This window comes from Paroedura picta, chromosome 4, assembly GCF_049243985.1.
Source record: "Paroedura picta isolate Pp20150507F chromosome 4, Ppicta_v3.0, whole genome shotgun sequence".
Taxonomy (NCBI): Eukaryota; Metazoa; Chordata; class Lepidosauria; order Squamata; family Gekkonidae; genus Paroedura; species Paroedura picta.
Genome location: NC_135372.1, coordinates 110,985,116 through 111,009,187, shown reverse-complemented (window position 1 = coordinate 111,009,187; position 24,072 = coordinate 110,985,116). Strand labels below are relative to the sequence as shown.

Here is a 24,072-nt window from a genome sequence, read left to right as displayed (position 1 = left end):
AATCTAAAACCTTAAAGTAATTTAACCAGAAAGTACTAATCAAATAAAAGCATTACACTCTTTTGAGGTATCTCTAGCCTGTATTTTCTTGACTGCTAAATCAAAGAGTGACACTCTGTAAAACACAAAGGTAACAAAAAATGAGAGTAGAGGGTGGTTGCCACAATGGGTAGGAGGTAAGCTCAGCCTGCATCCAGGGTGAACCAAACCATGGTGGATTTTGGCTCCAAGTGGGGCATTTTAATTTTTTTAAATTTATTTATTATATTTATACTGGTTACAGGTTTCTCAGCTGGCACCTTTTGTGCTAAAGGGAATCAATCCCATGTCATCATCTAAGGACTAATTGTCTCTAGTGGCTATTGATGACAACAGAGTATGTGGCCTGCAGAAATCATGTGCACTCATGTCAAATTGATATCAACATCAAGTGGTTGGACTATGGCATTGAAGGGACCTCAATTTGTGTTCTGGAGGTGAAGCTGGTGGTGATTCCCCAATGCTGGGGGTTGAGGTTGAGGTATCGAAGGCAACCAACCTCAAGGAGAGCTCTGACTCCTTCCCAGGGAGACCGTTGTCTTTGCACTATGCCAGGGTGAGGTCAAAGGCCAGTGAAGATTTTTTTTTTTTGGACTTTGAGTCTGATGATGGTTTTGAAGACTGGGAAGTGAAGAACCTGTGCTTCAGTTTCTTTTTAGCCTTTCTTGCTGGTGGCTGGAGGCTTCTCTTTGTCGTTGGGGTGCTGAAACAGGTGGGAGAACAGTCTAGGCAACCATTCCGGGGACCACAGAGGAAGTTCTGGCCTGTTTCTGAAGGGGAATCCTGTCTTAGAACTGTTCCCACAAAGCAGCCTTTAAACAAAGGGCCCTTTCCTGCCATGCTTTGGGGGTAAATAGGTTACAAGCCTTACAAGTAGTCGTGTTATGTCCTTCTCCCAAACACATCAGGCACTTATTGTGGTCCTTGTTCTGCACCGTTTTTATGCCTCAGTTAATATATTTCTTAAATAGGGCCATTCTAGAAACACTCCTGAGGTAAGTATAGTTATTAGATGACCTTGAGTTGTACTAAGGTAAGTTGAAAAAAGCTGTATATTTTTTCTTGGCAGCTGAAAAAGGTCTGAGAGAAGGGTGTCCCCCTCCCCTTTGTCATGTAATCTTTTGGGTGGGAACAGAGCTTGAAGCTCCTATGGCAAGGGGAGGGAGAGCACTCAACTTGGCTTTCTAGAAGTTTATAGAAAATGTCTCTGCAGCAAGCCAGCCTAGAGGCAGTCCTGTGTGGACAGAAGTCCCATGAGCACAGAAGTCACAGAAAAAGATAATTGGATACTGGTTGTCAGTGGTGGTGGCATTTTTGCAAAACTGTAACATGTAGTCAAGAATCAGAGGTTTGGCATATGTAGTCTCCTGGGGATGAGAACAGGGTGTGATGTAAGATTATATATACAGCAACAGGTCTTTAATTTATAAGAATCCCCAGTAGCCCAGCTGCCTTAATGACACCACAGATTTCTTACTTTCCTCTCAAATTTATTTCATTTACCTCTTGTTGTGTTGCCCATGACTTTATATTGGATTTAGGACAATAAAGGCTGTAAGTGAAGTGGTAATTCAAGCAGCTTTGGTGAGCTACAGAAAGCACATGGAGGTGAAGATCACAGTTAATTCATAGCTGCTCTGGGAAGCATTCATACTCTCAGTGGCAGCTGGAAAGCCACAGATAAGTTTGATGAAGAAAAGTACCTGGCTTCAGAGCAGCCATTTTCACACATTCAGGAAGGGCCCCTGTCCCCAGATGGCAATCTAAGTCTTGTCTAAAGAGAAGAGATCACCAAAGGGGGGGGTCACTGAAGAGTGGGCACAATCTCTTGCTGGCTGAATTTGATTTCCCAGAACATAATTTCTGAAAAGGTCCTCCCATAATAAGTTTTGAAAAACCTTGTCCCGAAAGGCATTTTATGGCATGTACAATAGTTTCACATTCTGGGTTTTGTTCTTTTTTGTTCATTTAATCCCCCACATTTACCTGAATGTGGGAAATCTTTTGGAGACAAGCTTTTGTTGCCCTGTTGCCAGCTCTAACATATTGCCAAAAAGAAGTCTTACAAATCAATGGAAAAAACCCACCCAGTTTTAAACTACTCATATTGTCCTGGGCAAATTTCTTCAGTGCTTTTCCACCCAGTGTTGCCCTTTCTAGATTTCTTCTACCTCTGTACAACCAGCTCAGAGCAACATTTTAGCATCACAAAAAGGTCTGTGGGGCAGATTAATTTGAGAGGGCACCCAGTGAATTTCAAAACTACATGGGGAGTCTATACCTACCCCAATATTCAGAACAACCCTGCAGTTCAAATGTTGCCATCAGATACTTTTGATGTAGCCCTTAAGAGACAAATAGGTTGGCTTCATTCATTGATATGCATATAGAGTTACCAATGACTGGAGAAAAATTCCTGTAATATTAATAGTGGTTTAATACAAGGTAATGGACAGTTGAAGTGTTCAGGGATCCAAGTACATAACATCACCTGGTTAATAACATCCCATTAAAGGGGCATAATATTACAGTCTCATAAAGGCTCTGCCTGGCGACAAGGCCTAGCTAGCGTTCATTGCCTTAGAAGATCATACCAAAGTGTCCTCCATAGACACATCTTCGGTAATTATATTCCACAGGTCCATAACCCTGTTCATTTACTCATCCTGAATTGCTTTGCTGACATGGCCAGGTGAAGTGCAATCATGAAGCCCAAGGAGCTAGAAACTGTGCTGGGGTTGCTTTGTCAGCATGCACTGTGGGGTGGGGCTCAATGGCTGAGCATAGGCAAACACATGGAAGACTCCAGATTTAATCTTTGGCATCTCCAGTTATCAGGGTTGACAACTAGCCAGAAGGGGGAAAAAAGCCCAAGGATGCTGGGTGAGTTTCTGAACTTCATGGAGAATCTATAGCTATATATACACAGAGTGAAACCAAACATCTAGCTCAAGTCCTGCCAACAGAGACTTTTGACATAGCCATTGAGGAAGACACTGGTTTGCATCATTAAGATGCATGAAGAATTATCAACAGGCCTGGAGAAATATATTCTGTCCCTTTAATAAAGATATCATGTGGGAAACAGGCCACTGAAACTTTTAATGGCCTGTAAGTAAATAACATCCTGACCTCGATAGCCCAGGCTTGCCCAATCTCATAGATCTCTGAAGCTAATCAGGGTCAACCCTGGTTAGTATTTTGATGGAGACCACCAAGGAGGTGCAGAAGCAGATAATGGTTGATACTTCTGAACTTCTCTTTTCTGGAAAACCATTAAGCTACTATTACAGGGACAGAATATTTTCCCTCTGGCAGCTGGCAGCCCTGTCAATATGGGGTATGACAGGACTGTGGCCACATCTGCAGTCACAGCTAAAGGACAACTCCACTTTAGCCAATATTCTGCTACTCTGTAAAATGTGCAGTTTTTCATCACCAAGACAACTGGTAGGAATTGATTTATCAAAACCTGCAGACAGACTAAGAACAACAGAGAATTTATTTATATATGGTAAGCCATTACCAGATTTTATAATCTAGATCTTGCATCTCTGGCCTTTAGAGGGCATATCAGTTATCGGTTATTTAAAGTGAAGTGGAATTTTGCAGGCTTTCACCTTCAGTAACCTTTATCACACTACTGGAATAACTGGATCAGGAGCAGTTGAGATATGCTACAGATCATCAGTTCTGTCCTTGAAGAACTTAAAAGACTCCCAGCCCCAGAGAGCAGTTTCAGAGCTAGAGGCAATAAAATGCTGGGGTCCACAGCAAGAGAGATGGCCCATGTCCATGGGATGTTGGGCTGTGACCTTGCTGTGTGGAACGATTTAAGAGAATGACAGAATGAAAATCAACTGAGGCAGCAACAACTCCGCAGGAGATGTGGGGTTTAATGATGATCCAGCTGATGAATATGCATAACACAAATGTTAAATTTCTGCACCTTATTTGCTTTGAAACATTTATAAGCATACTTTTCTTCCCAACCAACTTGGAGCCCAAAGTGGATAACAGAATACAATATGATAAAACAATTGATCAATCATCCAGCCAACAGAGACCAATCCCAAACACACACATAAAATAGGTGCAGGACATTTTGCTTATATTCAGTGATCTGTCATTTTTATTTCCTCTTTTGCCTGCAAGTCTGGTTTTACTTATAATTATACTAGTTATTGTTGATGATGATGTTATTTGAATCGATTGACTACTTTTCTACTGAGCATGCATGTGTTGCCTAAACAAAACATAACAAATAAATCATTCAATGCAATAAAACAGCCTCATGAAAGTAGCTTGAAAAGGTTATAACCACAGCCAATTCTAAAATCACAATTTTACTGATCTCAGCAGAAAAAAACCAAAAATAAATTGAATAACACACTATTGGCCATCAGGTGACTCACTGGTTCAAAGTCTATACCTGGTCCTCAATACATTGTTTTAGATTTTATTTTGTTTAAAAACAAAACTCTCAACATAAGTTATCAAGGGAGTTTACAAAATGCCAGTAAGCAATTATCTTGAATAAAGTAATTGCAGTAAAAAAATTCAGCATAAAACAAAACTAAAAAGTAGCAGCAGAAAGATACAATCCAACTGTAAACAAGTAATTATTGAGCAGCAATTAAAACAAATGGCAAAAAGATAATGTGGAGGGCATTCCACAAATGAGGTACCAGAGATTTGAAAGCCCTGTCCTAATAGCTACCCAGCTCACCTCTCCACAGCAGGCTGGCCAATATCTAGATGAAGCATGGAGACCTCCTGGAGTTAAAGCTCACATCCAGAGGGTGCAGATCAGTTCCCATGAAGAAAATAGCTGCTTTTGGGGGTGGATCCTATGGCATTATACCCTGCTAAGTTCCCTTCCCTCCTCTAAGAATGGCCTCTTAGTGGTTAGGTAAGTTCATATGGAGATAGGCATGCATGAATAAATGTGCTCATATCAGGCTCATACACTCCAGATGTGCAGATAGGAATTGGTGTCATCTCCATGCATCTTCATGATCCAAAATGGTATTTTTGGAAGCACATCCAGTGTCATTTCCCCACCCCATATATATAGGGAAAACTGACATATTAGGAAGAAAGAACTCATCTAGTACTATAACAGTGCCCAGATTAGTAATGTGCTAATGATAGATTCCCACCTCTCTACTCAGATAGCTGTATAAAGGACCTTAATAATGCATATAGTTTAAAATTAAAGTGCCAAAAATATGCTGTTTGATTTAGTGTTGCAATTACAGCATGTAGGAAGTTGATTGTGGTATGTTGTAAATCTGTGTATTTGCCTAAATTATGTTACTGGCAAAAAAAGTGAGAGAAGCAGTAGATCAAATGTATATTTTAAAAAATATATACAAAAGGAAGTTAGGAAGGCTTCATAACCAGACTCCTGTGAGGTGTGGGTAAGAGAATTCTAACACAGATAAAGGAGTGCAATTGCATTTTACAATCGTGATGGGCATGAATCTAAAAATCTTGCTTTGGGTTTTCAGGTGGCTCTCAAACCTAATTGAGTCAGAATTTTCATAAACCAAACTAGCCAGTTCAGATCCCAATTCTCTTGGTTACAGGATTGCCCAGGGTGGGTTAAATGACTCAAAGCCATTTAAATCTAACAGCTGATGGCTGGAACAGCCAGGCAGTTAGGTTTAAATGGCTTGCAGCCATTTCAGCCTATAAGTGCATTGAGTTTGTTTGGAAGCAAGGTTGGAGAAGCAAAACAGAAGTGTTAAATGCCACACAGCCATTTAAATTTAACAGCAGGTAGGCACACCCATCCCACTGTTAGGTTTAAATGGGTAGGTTTTGCTTTCCCCCCCCTCCTGGTTTCAAAGTGGGTGACAGTCCCCACTTTGAAGAAGAAGAGTTGGTTCTTATATGCTGCTTTTCCGTACCCGAAGGAGGCTCAAAGCGGCTTATAGTCACCTTCCCTTCCTCTTTCCTTTGAGTTAAATCAGTGGTCCCCAGCCTTTTTATCACCGGAGACCGGTCAACACTTGACAATTTTACTGAGGCCCTTTTGCTGAGGGACGTCACCACCAACTGAGCTCCTGCTCCACTTGCTTTCCTGCTGGCGCCCCTGACTTCCCACCGCCTTCTGGGGGGTGCTGCCAGCAGCAGCTGTGCAGTGCCATGCTGGGGAGCCCCAGCCATGGCGGTCGCTGGAGAGCACCAAAAGGGAGCTGGTGGCAGAGTGGCAGGGCAGCCCCCAAGGCAGCAGCTGGGAAGGAGGACGAGGAGGAGCTGCGGTCTGGTACTGACTGATCCATGGACCGGTTATCGGACCAGGGGTTGGGGACCACTGGGTTAAATGACTGACAGCCTTTTGAATTTGGGATGGACCTGTCCTGCTCAGCTGTTAGGTTTAAAAGGCCTGAACTGGACTGGACTGGACTAGACTGGACTGGACTAAGCAAGTGCGAGATTGCATATAGCCTGCATGTTCTAAAATCATATGGTCTGAACAAAATGGTCCTAAATAATAGGATTAACCTATAGACAATAACATAAACAAATACAAGAAGAAGAAAGGTACACAAAAGGATTAAAGGTTACATGAAGGCTGAAGACAAAAGAACAAGCAAATGTGCATATATTAGATGGGATGGGATAACTCTGTAAATGGTGGCACTTTCTAGAACAATGAACAAACACCTGTCCAGTCAACAGTAAGGTGCTGTGCTACAACAGAACCAATGGCCCATTCAATTGCATCAGCAAGAAAAGATGAGGGAATGACTGGAGTCTGATGGCACCTTTAAGACTCACAGATTTATTGTGGATTTCAGGGACTACAGCCAATTTCATCATTCATGGAAGGTAGTTTAACTAGAGACATAGATGATATTGAGCAAAATTATAACCCCTTGAGGGAAATGGTGATACAACCACACAGTTATGGCAAATCTGTGACATTTCTAAGCAGAGCTCAAACCTATACAGCATGAACTCATTAGCCATTCTCAAGCAGCAGTAATTGGCAATTGCACAAAGTGTGAAGATAGCTGCTTGTAAATGGCTACTCTGTTATCTATCTTGAATACTCACTTGAGACAGAAATGTCACAGTGCATTTCATGGCCTTTTAGCCTATACATTTCCCCCCTCTATATTCAGGTATTTTTGCCATCTGAGTATACATTTCATGCACCTGATGACTTGGAAATCTCAGTTTCTCTTAAAGTGCCACAGTACTGGCAGTAACATGTTAACATGACTCCCTCTCTGGAATTTGTCTTATTTTTAGTAACTGAGAATCATTAAGTTTGGATATACCTCTAGCACTACTTCCTCCAGGGAGGCAGGTATAGAAGAAGACAGCTGATCTCTGTTCAGGCAGCCCAATTCTGCATGCAGAGCTGCAGAGAGAGGACAGTCCAACCTGGACAGGCTATTATATTTTACCTCCCCCTGCTTTAGATCATCTCTCAATTTCATCTGTCCATTTCAGCTTGGTGTGGACTTGACAGGATGGGCTGGCTGTGGTTTTGCAGGAGATGTGATAAAACCTAAGGGAAAGCCAGCAGGTTTTCCAGGCAACCCCTTCTCAGTTACATTCCCACCCACCCCCATCTCCCAAAGGGCAAGTCTGGCAGGGAAGGCTATGTGGGGTGTGGGTTGCCTTCTTCCCACCCACTCCCACATCTCCCAAAGGCTGGACCAGGCCAGGTAGGGAAAGCCATGTGGGTGGGTTGTCTCCTTCCCACCCACCTCCACATATCCCAAAGGCCAGGCCAGGCCAGGCAGGTTATGGGGGACTGTCTCCTTCCCACCACAATCTCCCAAAGGAAAAACTGGACATAAAAGGCTGTGGGAGGGGGGGCTGCCTCCTTCCCATCCCTCCACATATCCCAAGGGCCAGGCTGGGTGGGGAAGGCTACTGGAGCCCCACCCGCCCCTCTGAGGAGAGGGAGTCTGATGGCCAGCTGCATGACCATGGGGAGGTGTTGTGAGCCCTGGTCCTGTTAAGGAGGATTCTTTAGAGGAAAAGCCTTGCCAGAAGCTCCCAACTGTACCCAAATCTCAGCTGGATATGAGCTTAGCCCAGACAGATGTTCAACAGGCAGAGAGCTCTGACCAGCAGGAGGGAATAGAACTGCAGATAAACCAGGGCTTAGGTTCCAAAGTTGTTGCAGGAACACTTAAATCCTTTGCCCAGCGTCCAGCTGCAGCTGCCTGCCTTGTCAGACCAGCTGGCCCACCTGAGCCAATTAAGCAATGCCAGCTATATGCTGGAAGAGAGCTATAATCTAAAAGGCATGATGCCATGTTAGCAAGACAGTTGCTGACTGCAGAAGACTGTGAGTCATTAAAGAGTGAGGACCGAGAGGCTGCTAACAGTTTATATTAACTTGAGGCTGGGAGGCCTGGGTTGTGGAATTGCTTCTTCTGTTGATGCCCTTGGACTGCCTGAACAAACCCTTGACTTACTGGACTGAGTTAAAACATTCAATGTCTTTCCTTTGGCAATGTGTATTTTGAAATACTAAGGGGCTTTACGCACCGGGATCTTTGTTGCAAATTGGTCACTGAATGAAAAATCGCCATTTAAAATAGTGGAATTCGTCGTTATGCATACCTGCCTTTGTAGTGGAATCCAGTTGTGTTTTGTAGCGTTTCCCACAGCTTCCGGTCTCGGCAGAAATCGCTAGAAAGGAAGCGCTATTGCCAAGCTCGTCCCGCCCCTGGCCGTCAAGCAGCCAATGGGCAGCCGTTAGCATGCTCCCAAACAGCCCCTTTCCCTTTAAGAAAGGTTTTTTTTAAAAAAAAAACAGACCCATTGTAACGAATCTGTGTAGATTCGTTGCAACAGAGAGACCCATCCAGCTGCCTAATGGGAGCTGTCGTTTGATCGTATGATCGTTGCCACGCTGCCTCGAGTGAAAAAAAAAATCCCCCCCCCTCACGGGCCCGATTTTCGGCTGAATGAATGTGTAAAAAAATAAAGGGAAAATACTTCAGCAAACGGGCTTTTCTGTGGTTTGTGCTTAGTGACTAAAGGTGAAGGACTGAAGCCAGGGAAGCCTCTAAACAGAAAGAGGCTCGCTGGTGCGTTTATCCCCGCTCGCTCGGAGAAAAAAAAATGGCGATCGCTTCGCCGGAAGTTTGGAGGACAGGCTCAGGAGGAGGGACTTTGAAGAAACCGCAACAATGTTAACGCACAGGTCTTTTTCGCTAGTGTTGCAGATTGGTTGCAAGAGTGTAGCGCTTTCCGGAGGGTGAATCCACTTTTTGGGATTCCCCTGAAAGCGCTACAAGGAAGCGCTTTTTGCAGATTGGTTTCAGGTGTGTGGCAGATTGTCTACGACGTCGTGCGTTATGGCAAATCAATAGCGTTTCCAATTGGCAACCATTGTGCGATTTTGAAGGCGTGCAAAAAGCCCCTAATTCTCGCTTCCTAACAGTAGAAAGCTGAAACTCAAGACAAACACAGGTGGCAAAGAAAACAGCTGGTTTCCCTCCCTGATGTGGGGGAGATGGAGGGTGGGAAAAGACTGAGGATGGGACAACTTAACAGCAGCAAGGTCTTTTAGAGAGGCCAGCACCTCTTCCATACACCAAGTGGCAGAAAGAGGAAAAAGAGGACAAATAAGCCCCTCAATTGTCTCTCATTGGAAGAGTGATCTCTCTCTATTGGCGGCACACCACCAGGGAGGGCTAATCAGGTAGGGAGTGAGTTGTTAGCATGCAGTTTGGACTGACTGGCCCTTGTTGGCAGAGTGCAATTTGAACTGATTGGCCCTCACTGGTAGAGTGCTCTCTCCCTATTGGTAGCATACCCCCAGGGAGGGCCAATCAGGTAGGGAGTGAGTTGTCGGCTTTATAATGTTTAGTGATAATGATATGTGAGTAGCAAACCATGGAAGCAAAGCACTCCCATGGCTTTCTGTCCAGATTAATTCACCTCTCTCTGCCTCTGTCCAAACCTGCTACTATATCTCTCTCTCTTCCAATCTTTCAGGTTGGTTTCACCTCCCACAGTAAAAGGACAGGCATACTATAAATGCTATAGATTTGCATCCCTAGACCCAATACAGCTCACTTTCTAGAGCAGGTGACTAAAGATTTCTTTAGTAGATTTCTCAACATCACTGGTGTTTTTGACTAACCAGTAGCTGCAAGAATATGTTTGTGTCTTTCTCCCTTTGAGAAAGCATATCTGTGGCATTCTGCAGACCCTTTAAACTTAGATTTGCATCCCTAGACCAAATAGGGATGTACTTTCTAGAGCAGGTGACTAAAGACAATGGTAGATTCCTCACTGGTGTTTTTGCATTGCATCTAAGGACTCTAGTTCAGATGGGTCCTAAATCTTATGGCATGCATTATGCAGAGTGAAAGTTGTGCCTGAATCTCTGATTTTGTACTGAATCAGACACTGCAGTTAGCAAAGCCATCTGTGGCTTCTCTCATTACCAGTCTAGTCCCATGCAGCCACCATCTGCAAGGGCATTCCCAGTAGAGTTGCCGTCTATATGTCGCCAAAGAACATAGACTCAAAAAAGCAACAATTCAGCAACGGCTCAGCAACAGCAGCCATCTCTATGGACCAGTCTGTTCACTTAGTGACAGGTATATCCATCAGACAGTTTGCTGTGCAGTAACCACCAGCACCCAGGAGGGAAGGAAAGGAAGAGATGGCAAGGAATGATGGGAGGAAGTCAGGGCTCTTCCCTTTTCTTTTCATGATTTGTTCTTAGCTTGCCAAAAACCACTGAGGAGTCTTGTCTTGTTTGTGAATAGACACTGTAACAAAAGAAATCCTGATTCTGACAGTACCTGAAAATCCTTGGCTGCTGTGTAAACATCCAGTTACAAGCTCACAAGTTTGGGAACACAACTTAAGTCCTTAATACCTGATGGTATCATGCAACAAATACACAGCAATTACACAAGAGCTGGAAGAATAGGAGTGAATGATCAACACAGTCTGCCTTGCATCTCAAACCACAGGCTTCCACGCCAAGGAAGCAGAGGCTTTGGGCTGGGTTTTTTTTTTTTTTGAGCGGTCCACAGATCCTCACGTGTACTCTCCCACAGAGGCCATCTGGTGAACTGGCTTTAGAAAATGATTCCCAAAACAAACATAATGGAGGGTAATCCTGCAATGTCAAAAGACTTAAGCCCTCCCTCACCGGCCATCACATCTCCATTGACTCTAAGAGGCATTACAAAGCCAGGTTGTGATGTGACATGAGGAGGGAATGTCCAAATGAAGCTCCTCTGGGTTACTTCAAGACCATTCCTGAAGCCTAAACAGCTTTGGGGATCATAACCAATGCCAAGTGGTAAAGTGAACAATGTAAAGAAGTGAACATCCCCCCTGCTCCCATTCTGCTCTGACAGAGGAAGCTTCATTTCGCTCCATTGTTGCTATGACTCACATTTGCAAATTAACGTAGACTAAGGTTGCATCTTTTGTGTACCTGCATTTGTAATGAGCTACTAATGCATTTTGCAATGAGACAGGCCTTCCCTGCATGAGATGTCCAAAGTCAAGAGAAAACCTGAGTGCCAACGTAAGGAAGCATCCTTGATATATTGGATCTGGGTTTCTTGGCTTTGCATCCCTAGTTCACATCTCTTTTCCAGCCCTGAACTCATCAGCATTGCTAAGCTTTAACCCTGCATTTGGTGATAATACTAGTGGTTTACTTGTAGGATTATAGGGATGCAATTTTGGTATGCAGTGGAATGGAACCATGGAAGTCGGACATGGCCACTGGTCACACTTTGTTGCTTGCATCCACCGAGTGCAGTAAGATGTTGTCATCAACACCACCACTCCCTACCATATATTGCAAATATGCAAGTGTTGGTGTGCAGCGACCAGTCCAACTAGCCCAGCAGAAAGTGGCTGGTTTGGGAGCCTCCCTCTAGCCCTGGGAACCTCAGAGTGCTCACCAGTCTAATTAAACAACAAGCACCTTATCCATATGGATCCTGCCAGCCCAATAGGGCCTCACCAGCTCCTTAGGATCAGGCCAATCTGTATGATCCAACCCCATAACAACAAATGTGAGGCAAGTGAAAAAAGAGTCCCCCATCCCAGTCAATGAGATACATACCCCAAACAAAGACCTGCACAGCCCCAAAGCACCCAAGTAGTCCCACATTGTTGCCAAAGAGAGGGAAGGATGGAGAGCTCGGCAGGAAAAAGTATGTATCAAACAACGAGGGAAGAGTTTTAAGTAACTTTCTGTTCTCCGCCCTCTCATAGGGTGCACTATATGAAGCAGGATTTCCTCATCCCCCAAACCACCCCTGCTACTATTTGGCCAGAAAAGTGCTTCTACATTATCTTTGTAATGGATTCCAGTAGCTAACATGGTAGCAGAGAAGCAGTTTTGCAAAAGGGCCAGACATCTCTATTACTAAACTGCTACCCAAGAAATCCTGAGACATACTTATGTTGCACAGAGAGCATTTTACAGATGCATCCTGGTTCTGTACTTTACAAGAATTGCTACAGCTGATAAAGACTCAGGCAGGCACTAGGCAAAACTGAAAATGCTCCTGTTGTAAGTTTCAGGGAAAGGAGTTATAAAAAAAATTACCACTGCATTGCAGTACCTTGGAGACTGCCCAGTGCACTAGGCTTTATATATATATACAGATAGACGCACATTTTGTGGAACATTCCCTGCCTTGCAAAATCTCTGGTTCTCATTTTTCTTTTTCTTTTAAGAACCCAAAATCTGGAGATTAAGATGCTTTAGATATTCCTCCCACCAGCATGAGTAAAATGATATCTATTACATTGGCTAGGTAGTTTTGAAAAAAAATCAATAGTTGGATTTAGCACAAAACCAAAGTTTTGAGTTCATTTGGTGTACTGCTTCAACTGTTGGCCTGTTGCCCGGGAGATGGAGGTACGAACTCCACCTCAGCCCTGAAGCTCACTGGGAATAGCTGTAGTTCTTGTTCCCACTTAGCCCAATCCACTTTACTGTAAGGAGAATGCAATAAAAAGAACAATTTAATACATCAACCATTTATTTGGTTTATTGCTATTGAATAATAATAATTTGAATAATTCAAACATGGCAAGTTCAGCCCTGCTATCCTGTCTGGACACTCTGGGTCACCTTTTACCAGACCTCAAAATTAATTGGGTTGGATCCAGTGAAAAAGGCAGGAGGTGGTCCATCTTGACCAGCAAAAAGGCTATGCTGGGGTCATGGGACCTGCATGAACAAAAACCACATGGAATGGTGTGTGTGTGTGTGTGTGTACTACACATAGAGAATGAACCAGCTGGTTAGATCAAACCTTTTTTTTTTTGTCCATTCCATTCCTGTCTTGCCTACAGCATACATTTTTTTAATCTGTGGAGGAAGGCTTAGACTCAGTGTGAGGTTGTTTTTCCTCCAGGCCCATTTCCATTTTCTATTCAGATCTCCACCTCTCATCCACTTTCCTTCAGGCATTTCCCTCCACCATTTGTGCAACCCTTATATCCTACTTATCCTCCCTGTTCCTTCCATGCCCTCTTCCCATTCAGCTTCCCAGCCTCCCACTGTGCCTGTCACCAACACACAAAGATATATCTATCTTTGACTCCCATACCACTTTTCCTTGCTGTCCTCTGCATCTCAGTTACAAAAGGCAAAGGTGATCATAGGGAAGAGCTGCTACTCAGGGGCCACTTCAGGAATTCTCTGTATAGGGGTTGAATGAACCAGCACTAAAGGAAAGGGCTGGATCTTGAATAGAGCTGTTTAGGACTACCATCTTTTGTGCTTTGTAGGCATTAGCTAGTGTGTGAACTTTTCCTATATACTTTCCCCCTCATTTAATGTGTTAGTTTAAAAGTCTGAATGTTTGTGTTATTTACTGTCGATGGTCCATCCAAAGATTTCCAAATATTACTAAATGTCGTTAGTTTTTTCTATTTGGATGTGCTCCAGAACAAGATGGATTTGGACTGGGGTTTGAGTAGTTACTATTTGCATGTCCACCCTTATTGTCTGATGCTTGAATATCTCTTTAATTTGATGTTGGCATGGATCAGTTTACTACTGATTTGCTTGGCTAATTTTTCACATTGGAGAGAAGTGGTCCAAATTAGTCCATTTGTTCATCTTTTCCAAGCCATCCTTTTAAATTATTCTAATCAATAAATGATATTAATTTCTCCCAACTGTCATGGCCCCGTCTCCAGAGGTTGCCATGACACCAACTGTCTGTCATTATTCCAGGATTTCCTCTCAAAGGAAAAGTAGTTACATGTTTAGCTGAAGTTTGTATCAAAAGCCTGGAGTCCCACTCTTGCTATTAGAGATCTATTAATTTGAGATACCAGGAATTAAACATAGGGTCTTACATGCCTGAAACATGTGCCAATGTATTTTATTCTCACCCACAAGAAAGCTTGTTTGCTAAGATTGCTCCTGCCATCAGTTGCTTATCAGATTTACAAATCTTGTGGATTTCATTTGCCTTCATTTCCCTCTTTCCTTTCCCTCATGTCCAAAAGTCCTAAAATGATGTTTAAATAAAATAAAGTGAAATGGAATTTCTGACTACAATTGTGTGAGTCAGCAGCTATTACTTAAGGGACAAAAAGGCAGAAATGCTGAGGATTCCTATTTCTGTATTGGAGTAACTTCACTACACCTAAAACCTGAGCATAGGTGGGGCTGCATAGCTAGTTAAGGTTTAATGATACTTCAATTACATTTTCATCCCTGGATTCAAGAGAGTTTTAGCTTTGATTCCGCCAAATCATTAACCAAGGGTCTTATGTCAAGGCACGGGCAGGTTTGAAGTCCTGCTAGGCTGAGAGGTGTTTCCTTTATTCCTCCCCCCCCCCGTAAAGATGAAGAGACAGAGGCACAGACCGCTTACCTCAATTGCTTTCCTAAACCTCCAGCAGTAGCCAGAGTGATCCATCTTCTCCTTGTGATTAGCACATAAATTACCTCCAGTGGCCTGAAACACTTCAATTATTTAGGGTAGTTTTCACATCTACTGTAGTGCGTGCAGAAGGGGAAAGGGAGAGGAAAGTCAAGATCAAGGACCAGGACAGGACGTGTCTGCCTGTCAAAGGTCACGGTCTCGTGGGGAGTACAGTGTTTCCTTTATCTCACGCTTCATACCAATTTCTTTTTTGCATTTGTGCTCTGAAGTCATTTCTGTATAGGAAGTGATTTGACACTTCCGCATGCCTTCACAGCATACTGGTGCCGCACCTAACTGTGCGGCAGACGGGGAGAATACAAATGTTGCTCAGTCCACTATTAGAAGAAATGTATGGATGAAAACCCCTATTCTGCATCCTATCTTGTGGCACTTTTGGGAAAGACATTCTTGGGCTGCTGCCTGCAAATATGTACCATAGTTCATAACTGAGATAAGGAGGCATAGTTTGTTCCTTTTCGCTCCGGAAAGAAATAGGAGGTGGAACTCTGTGGATGCTGAAAATTTAGCCGCAAATGTGTTTGACAGTCGAACTTGCAGTGCTCAGCGGTGACAGTCAGATATGAACCAATCATCCCGTCTGCTTAGTTTGTACCAAACGGCTCAAATGCCTGCCAAGCAGCGATGCATTTTCCCCAAAAAAACTGTGTGAACAAAAATACCTTGCCATACCAAATGGATTGGCAGCCACTAATGTTGGTAAGGACTACAGAGATGAACACTGAATAGTGGGAGGCTTTTTTTTAATACAGCATTTATTTATGACCAGTTTGTATCATTTGTGACTGATTTAGTATTTCCTGTTGACTGTAACAGTGGTGTAATGTGTGTGTGTGGGGGGGGGGAAGGGTTGGAGTAGAACTTAACTAGGTTGTCTGCACAAAAGGCTGAAAACACTAGTAGGGAAGGACAGAGCGAAACCACCTGCCAAAAAGCCTCAGATGGGTTAACAAACAGATTAACAGTCCATCAAAAATTGGCTTCCTGATCATTTTCAACAGGGTATGAGCCAAACTGGTTGTGGAAGCATTGCTGGTTTAATGCAGCCTTAGAATGGACAGCAGTCCCTTGGGAAGAGTCCCAACTTGTTTTCAGACCCATGAAATAACCAGGAGGAGGGAACTATAATATGAAATCAGGGCTTTACTGTCCAGACCCACACAAAGTCCACTGTATTCGGTGGGGCTCACCCCTCCAAACATGCAAAGCATTGCAGTCTTCATCAATTAATTGCAGAGATTAATCTACTGAAGCCTGCTGCTCTGTTTAACCCAGCCTCACTAATGCATACCAGTTGGTTCCCACAGGAAAGCAAGCAGCTGGGGGCGTTTTCAGTTCCATTTGTATTTTCTGTGTATTTATTAGCAATGCTGATTGATATCTGCAGAGCACCGGCTGATCCGCCACTTTTAATGTTTGTGCTACCTCTTAGATATTCTGGTGATGGATGGGAAGGAATTGAGGTAGATGGAAGTTTTATGCACTGAAATTAATAATAAAGCAGCAAGCTGAATAGGCAGCCAGGCAGACTGTCAGAGTGTGTGTGCACATGCACGCAGGCACAAACTCCCCTGTATACGCTGAGCATGCTATTCTTTCACAGACTGGACCCAGTTGAGGCTGCCATGCTGACCAAGCATATATCTGACAACAAAGCAGCTGCTGACCTGTGTGAGGCCACATCACAGTCAGTCCTGGAAAAAATACCTGCAGTGAAATCCTCAGGAATGTATTAGAAGGGGCTGTAGGGGAGGGAGAATGATGGGCGCCAGGTGGGCATTTAGAATCCTGGTTTAGAGGCCCACCATGTAGCCTTGGGTATCCTATTTCTACCCACAGGGCTGCAAAATGGGTCTGTCCACAGGCAAAGCAGTGCTTTCTGCACACTGAAGAGCACTTAATAAGGATGAGCCCTTTTTGTAGTTTATGTCTCTCAATGCCCACTCCCAACAGGTCAGGATATAGTAAATTTCTAAGACCATTTTGAAGCTACAGGCATATTGACAGGAAGATTAATTTGAGATCATTATCAAAAAGCTTCCTTTAATCCTGTAAGTCTTTCCTCCTGCTCCCCAGAATTCCTTAAATTTTCAGTGGGCACAGAACAAGCCATTTATAGCATTCTGGAATTTATATCTATTTATATTTGTATTCTGCCCTTCCTTGGTGGCTCAGGGCAGATCACATCAATTCTAAAATCCAGTATGAAATATGCAAATAAAAATTAATTAAACAATTGGACCCCGTCAAGAACTGGGAGTTGCACCGCCTCACCCACAAGAAGCCGACCCAGCCAGAGGACCTTTGTCTGAGCTGGATTTAACTTCAGCCAACTCCAGACACTCGGCCAAAGAATTGGGTAGTATAGCTGCCCATCAACAGGTATAACTGAGTGTCATCAGCATACTGATGATAACTCAGCTCGAAACTCTGGACCAGTTTAGTGAGGGGGTGCATATAGATATTAAACAACATAGGGGGAAGAACAGCTCCCTGCAGCACCCCCTAGCTGCAACCTTGGAGAATCCCCATGTCGGCTAGCCCATGGTCGATAGTATCAAACACTGCTGTCATATCTAATAAGAACAGCAGCTCCAGCCCACCTTGGTCCAGCTGTTTCTGCAGATCATCTGTGAGGTCAACCAGACTCTTCTCCACCCCAAGATAAATGAAGTTACAGCTCTGCAATCCCATTGTGCGTGTGTGTATGGAAGGAAACTATGTGTTTGTCTCTCTTGTCTCTCTCTGTGTTTGTCTCCCTTTCAGGATCTCACCATGTAACCTGAATACTCCTTCTCCTTACATGCGTGTTCCCACTCTAAGATAGGAAGGGGGTTCTATGTCTTTAAGTAGACTGAATAGCCCAGATTTGCCCAAGCTCATTAGAGCTTGGAAGCCAAGCAAGGTTAGCTGTGGTTAGTGCTTGGATGGAATGTCACCAAGGAAAACCACCAAGGAAGATCACAGTTGCTGTGCAAAGGAAGGCAATGGCAAAACAAACAAACAAACAAAAACCCTCTGCTCACCTCTTGCCTTGAAAACCCCATGAGTGGATGCCATAACTGCCCAGAGCCATAGGGAAGGGCGGTATAAAAATTGAAATAAATAAATAAATAAATAAAATAAGTCAGTTGTGATGGTAAGCTTACTAGTATCACAAAAGCTCATACGCTGCCACAAATTTCATTAGTCTTTAAGGTACTACTGGACTGTCTCTTTTCTACTGCTATAGGCAGACTAACAAAGCTACCCATCTTGTAGTATCTGGTGTCATACAGTGGATGGAGCACTGCATTTGGTTTGGACACCTAGATTCAAATCCCTGATTTCTGCTGGAGAAGAATCCTTTTCACTACCCAAAGGATTCTCAGAGGAGTAGCTAATGATCACCTTCCCTTCCTTTCCCCACAACAGACACCCAGTGAGGTAGCTGAGGCTGACGGAGCTCTGACAGAACTTTACTATAAGAACAGCTGTAACAGGACTGTGACCAGCTCAAGGTCACCCAGCTGGTTGCATGTAGAGGAGTGAGGAATGCAACCCAGCTCTCCAGGTGAGAAGCTGCTGTTCTTAACCACTATACCAAGCTGGCTTTTGCTGATCAACAGCAAGAAATTATTTCTCAGCCTAACCTCCTTCACAGGACTATAATGTAGAGAAAATAGTTGCATGTAAGTTACCTTGAGTTCTATGGAGAAAAAGCAGGATACACACCTCTCTCTCTTATCCATGGCAATCTCTTTTTGATCTTTTCCCATTCAGTTAGGTCTCATTTCGCTAACATATGTGCTGGATGCTTTTGGTGCTTTTTCATCGACATGGGTCTGCATAAGCCAAATTGCTGCCAGCACAAGAGAAAAACCATATGAACAAATTTCCCTTTTCTTTACCGCATTCCCCCTCTCTGACCCAGATTGCTTCCTGCAGTTGGGGAATCAGGTTGTCTCTGGCTGACCTGGAAACGACTTGAGTCAGCAGCATTGACTTCTCCCTCTGGGCCCTTAAAACTCTCTGAATCTTAATCTCACACAGTCCAACACATTGTGCATTTTCATCCAGATACTTTTCTACCTTTAGTGGAAAGTCCATCTTTCTCTCTCTCTCTCTCTGGTCCAACAACAGCTCTGCTAAATTCAATATGCCAATTTGCCCACCCTAGAGATGTGGCCTCGAGTGTTCCAGTCTTCGGAACGAGCCCACTGGGACTGACATTGATGTGATGTGCAGCAAGTGAAGATACCTAGCTGGGCAATGAAGAAGTGCAATTACTGCAGCTGTAAACTTGTTTTTTCAGCAATTCCGCACCCAAGTGGCAATTGATGGCATCAATGGGATTATTTGCAAGGAAATGTGTTTAGGGCTGATGTATGTAAACAGATTTTTTAAGAAGACAAGTTTGCCCTTAAGTTTAGGTGAATGTTTCCTATGATGAACCAGTGTGTCAGTAGCTTCTAGAGCTTGTCTATTGGATGACATCTAAAACATGGATTTTTCAGGAGTACTTCTACATATCGAAGGTCTTTTTCATGCACTCTTTTTATGCCTCTGATACCTAAAAATGACAGAGGCTACAGGATGAACTAATGCAGCTTCCTAGTCAATCCACAGGGCATGGGAATAGAACTAGTACAACTGGAAAAGGACCCACAACCCAAACTACTAGCAAAATAAAGAACTTGCCAAGTTCCCCCGTGTTGGTACAGTCTCCTTTTCCCTTTTGGTACTACAGCTCCCCATTCAGATGTGACTCTAGTCTCTTTTAAGGTAATACCTGCAATGCAATTTTGCCCCCTGAGATACTGTATACCTTGAGTTATGCTGCCGCAATTGAATCAAGATAGGAGCAAAACAATATGCCTCTAGGAGAGATGAAGTTGTGGGGAGCAAACAGGAGAGTGCAGTCTGAACAGCTGGGTGAAAATCAGCGAATGAGAGTTGGAATGCAAGCAGCAAGGTTAATTCACATTGTGAGCTGGGGAGAGCATGTGAAATTTAAAAAGAGAGAGAATATCCTGCTATGAGTTCTTTCAGATCTATAATAAATCTGTAGTAAATCACAAAAATTCAAAGCATGTTGTTACTTCAAAGACTCTTTTTCCAGTTGCTCTGCAGTAAACTGGAGCACATCTAAGGGCAGAAGAACATTTTTAAAAGTTCTTCTGGATTCTGTTTTCTGCAATAAATTTTGTTTAAAGCCCTGTGTGAACCACCATGTGAGTTCCCTATGAATACAGAGTTTTAACCAAGTAACCCAGCCCCCTTTTAAAGCCAGATAAGCTAATGGCTATCACATATTGAAAATTGCCTGGAGAAAAAAAATGTCCTGTCCCTTTAGCAGACGCTTAATGGGATATTATTTACCAGGTTATATTACCTCCATGCCATACAATCTTCAACTGCTCATTTCCACATATTAAGCCTCTGTTGAAGGCACATTTTTCTACAATTCCTTCAGTCTGTGTGGTGTGAAGTACTTCCTTTAGTCATCTACTGCTCATCAGTGTCCTTGAATAACCTTGTTCTAGCATTACCTAAGAGGGAGGAAAGTAGTACAGACTTCATCCACAGCTGTAATTCTTTCATTTTTTAAAAAAAATCTACACTGTAAGGGCCCAAACTCTTTAGCTTTTTGCTAATAGTGTAAGTGCTCTATCCTCTGATCGTTATGGTTGCCTTGCCTTTTCCTTTTTTAGATAAACTATCCAAATGGATGGCAGCACAATCAATCATGATAAACTGACTGGGCACAGAACAGAACAATGCTGTCTTTTTTACCCTCAATGAACAATAGGATGGGATTATTTCCTATTAATCTTCCTTTTCAAATGTGGTGTTGTAGGAGAGTCTTATAGATACTATGGACTCCCAAAGAGATTAATAAGTGGGTTCTAGATCAAATCAAGCCTGAGCTCTCCCCAGAATCTAAAATGATATAACTGAGGCTATTGTACTTTGGTCACATTATGAGAAGACAAAAGTCACTGGAAAAGATAATAATGCTAGGAAAAGTTGAAGGCAGCAGGAAAAGAGGAAAACTCAACATGAGATGTATTGGCTCAATCAATGAAGCCATGGTCCTCAGTTTGCAAGACCTGAGCAAAACTGTAAACAATAGGATGTTTTGGAGGATATTAATTCATTGGGTCACAGTAAATCAGAAGCAATGTGATGGCACTAAACATACACACACACACACAATCCATTCAGTTGAACAGCCAACATTGTATAATAGTTTAGGGTATTAGGCTAGAATCTAGGAGATCTTGGTTTGAATCCCCACTCATGCCATGGAAGGGTGACCCTGGGCCAGTCACACTAATCTACCTCACAAAATTGTTGTGAGGGCAAAGTAGAGGAGAGGAGAATAGAAAGCCCTTTGGGTCCTCATTTGGAAGAAAAGTGGAGTACAAATGAATTAAATGAATTAAATAATTCCTAGCATGAAATTCGCTTTATTTCTACCACTGCACACTGAGTTGTCCTCACATTGACCTCTTCAAGATATCTTTCCTCATTAGCTGCCACCCCCACTAATGTTTATCACTTTTTACTTACTTACACTAAAACTCATTAACCATTCACTCAGTTTGGAGACATCATTTTAGAAGTCAACTTGGATTCTCACTATCTTGTATAATTTACAGACACCCATAGACTTGGATAATGTACTAACTCAACCCAGATTCAAGATTATTTATTAATAGTACTGGGCCAAGTGCAAATTCTGGGAAAAATCTATTGCTTACTTTCTTCTCCGGCAAAAAACTGTCCATTTACTTATATTCTCTACTTCCTGTTCTTTAACAATTATCAATCCATGACGGGACCTAATGTTATTGCATCATTGTTAAATTTACCCAAGGGCTTTTGGTGACAGTCACTTTCAAAAGCTTTTTGAAAACCAAATAATTCCTAACTATAGACGTGTTGATACTTCCAAAAGGTTGATGAGGCAAGACTTCCATTTGCCTAAGCCATGCTGATTCTTCTTTGTTGAAGCTTTTTCTTCTATATAGTTATTAGTTCTATCTCTAACTATGATTTCTATCCATTTTATCTGGGACAAAAGTTTATCTGCAACCTCACTTGCCTTTAGTCTCCTAACACCCACACACATTCCTTTTGAAATTTGACATTATATTACACATTACATTTCCAGTGTAATAGATATGCTATTTAAAAACATACACCATACAATTAATCAATGTTCCTCTTTCTATAGAAGACATTTTAAAGGTGATCCATTTGTGTTCATGAACTATACTTTGATTGCATAAAAAAGTTTAGATGCGTGCTTGGGAACTGAAACAGATTTTATTCTAATTCTTTTAAAAATATATTTAATTACAGCTCAAGTTGTGACTCAGGGATTGAGACTACAAAGCTGGTAAGTATTTGCCCCTTTTAGTCTGATGTCTGTTTCTAAAGTCTGTCTATTTTGTTGTTGTACGATCACAGAACATGGGTGAAGATATTCATGGGAAGGACACAACCTGACTTTACTCTTTGGTAGAACCTGTGAAAAACCCTGTATGAGAGGCATTATATGCTCCTCCCTCTGCCCCCAGCATAAGGATCTCATTATGAAAGTGAATACTCATTAAGATACCATACATAATTGAAAGCATATTTTCAGGCAATACCATCACCATATTCTGAAACTTCTTGGATTTAATTAAAAATAAATCCTGTTTTCTTTAAAACTTGCCTGGGCTTGCATTCCTATCCAGCTTTACTCAAGTTTAAATCCTTTGAAATCAATGGGTTTAGAATGGAGAAATTCTGAATATGATAGCAGTGTAGTTCTCCTAAGTACCATCCAGTGACTGGTTTCTTGAAGTGGTTCTTCAGAAGAATTTGGAGCCAGGAGAGATTTAAAAGTCATTGGATATAAACAACTTTTCAGGAATCCGAGTCTCTCAGTGTTTATCACATTTGATGAATTGGCTTGGCTCCTTGATCATTGTTTTTGAAAGGCTGTAGAAAATGAGTGGTAACTGAAACTGCAACAGCCATTCAATGGTCAAGGAAATGGCATTAATATCACTGTAATATGTACCACTGCCTACAAAGAACTTCCCCTTCTAGTATCTGAAGAATCCATAGTCATTAATGTGCTCAGTACCATATTAGTACTTTAATTCTAAATAGGTTTACCTACACCTCTGGTAGCTCCTGCACTCTAAGGTTCTGCACAGTCAGCACTGGAGAAAGGCAAGTGTGCTGGACAGGTTAGGTTCAGCCTCTCCGTAAGATCAACCAATGGGAGCTGATGGAATGTTAGTGCAAGGAGCAGTTGAAAAATGACAGTTAAAGGAGCTGGAGATGGCAGTTAGGGGATTGTGAGCGTGTCTGGCCGAATGAAACTGTGGAGAAGAGCTGCTTAAATCTGGCTGAAAACCAGGCCCATTATGCATGGGGGGGATAGCGCGCATTCGGTGTGGAATGGCGGCGACTAAAATCACCGATAACGCATGGTGACGGCTGCAACCAGCTGCAGATTCGGTGTATGGCTCCAAAAAAGCCACGTTAGCGAAACGCGGAAGAAAGTGCAGCTTCCGGGTGACTGGGGCACAATCAGAAGCAGCACCGGGGTTGCCGTGTGCATAATCAGTTACTCTGGGTTTTGCTACCATTGTGTCCCATCCTGTGCATAAGCGGTTTGCTTCGCTTCTTCCCCCTCCATGTTTTCCATGTGACCCGAAATCGTCGTTTCGGCGGCCGTGCATAATGGGCCATAGGGAAGCCATTCAAAAATTCAATCGAAAATAAATGTAACTTCTACCTAACTTTGTTCAGTGTAACATTCAAACCATAAATAAAAGTTAATTCCTTCTTGTTTAACCCTGTTCACACACACACACACACACACACAGAGATCTCAGTCTATATATATTTTAGATATGAATAAATGGTAGCAGCATGTGAATGAAATGTGTATGATCCCCCAACCCGAATAGCCCAGTACAATGTCTGAGTGAAGGGCAACTGTGGGGGGAGGGGGGGCTGGGCAGACTTACCTGTAACCCTGAACTCAAGAGGGCAGAGGTTGTGGAGGGTGGTAGGCACTCTGTGTGAGTGAAAAAGGTGT

General features: G+C 42.8%; 1 protein-coding gene and 1 long non-coding RNA gene across 9 annotated transcripts in view; one reads left to right on the top strand and one right to left on the bottom strand.

Annotated features, from left to right (window-relative positions):
- Positions 1 to 24,072, top strand: part of SYT2 (synaptotagmin 2) — a 188,941-nt gene that overhangs the window by 61,455 nt on the left and 103,414 nt on the right. For 2 of the 4 annotated variants that reach the window (XM_077335059.1, XM_077335053.1), the window contains exon 2: positions 22,332 to 22,368. The exons of 1 other annotated variant lie outside the window; for it this stretch is intronic. The gene's annotated coding sequence lies outside the window, so the exon portion shown is untranslated. Of the gene's footprint in view, positions 1 to 18,395; positions 18,535 to 22,331; positions 22,369 to 24,072 lie in introns of all 4 variants that reach the window. One more of the 4 variants, XM_077335055.1, reaches the window with a different exon arrangement.
- LOC143836148 (uncharacterized) lies at positions 2,650 to 23,227 on the bottom strand. Of its 5 annotated transcripts, none has more exons than XR_013230524.1 (5): positions 23,143 to 23,224; positions 20,356 to 20,512; positions 19,789 to 19,953; positions 18,696 to 18,822; positions 2,650 to 2,886 (listed from the first exon to the last, which is right to left on the bottom strand). It is a non-coding gene; the product is annotated as an uncharacterized LOC143836148 (long non-coding RNA). The 5 variants fall into 5 exon arrangements; XR_013230525.1 differs by lacking the exon at positions 2,650 to 2,886 and adding an exon at positions 14,404 to 14,540; XR_013230522.1 differs by lacking the exon at positions 2,650 to 2,886 and adding an exon at positions 15,750 to 16,675 and having other exon boundaries at positions 18,662 to 18,822; positions 23,139 to 23,227.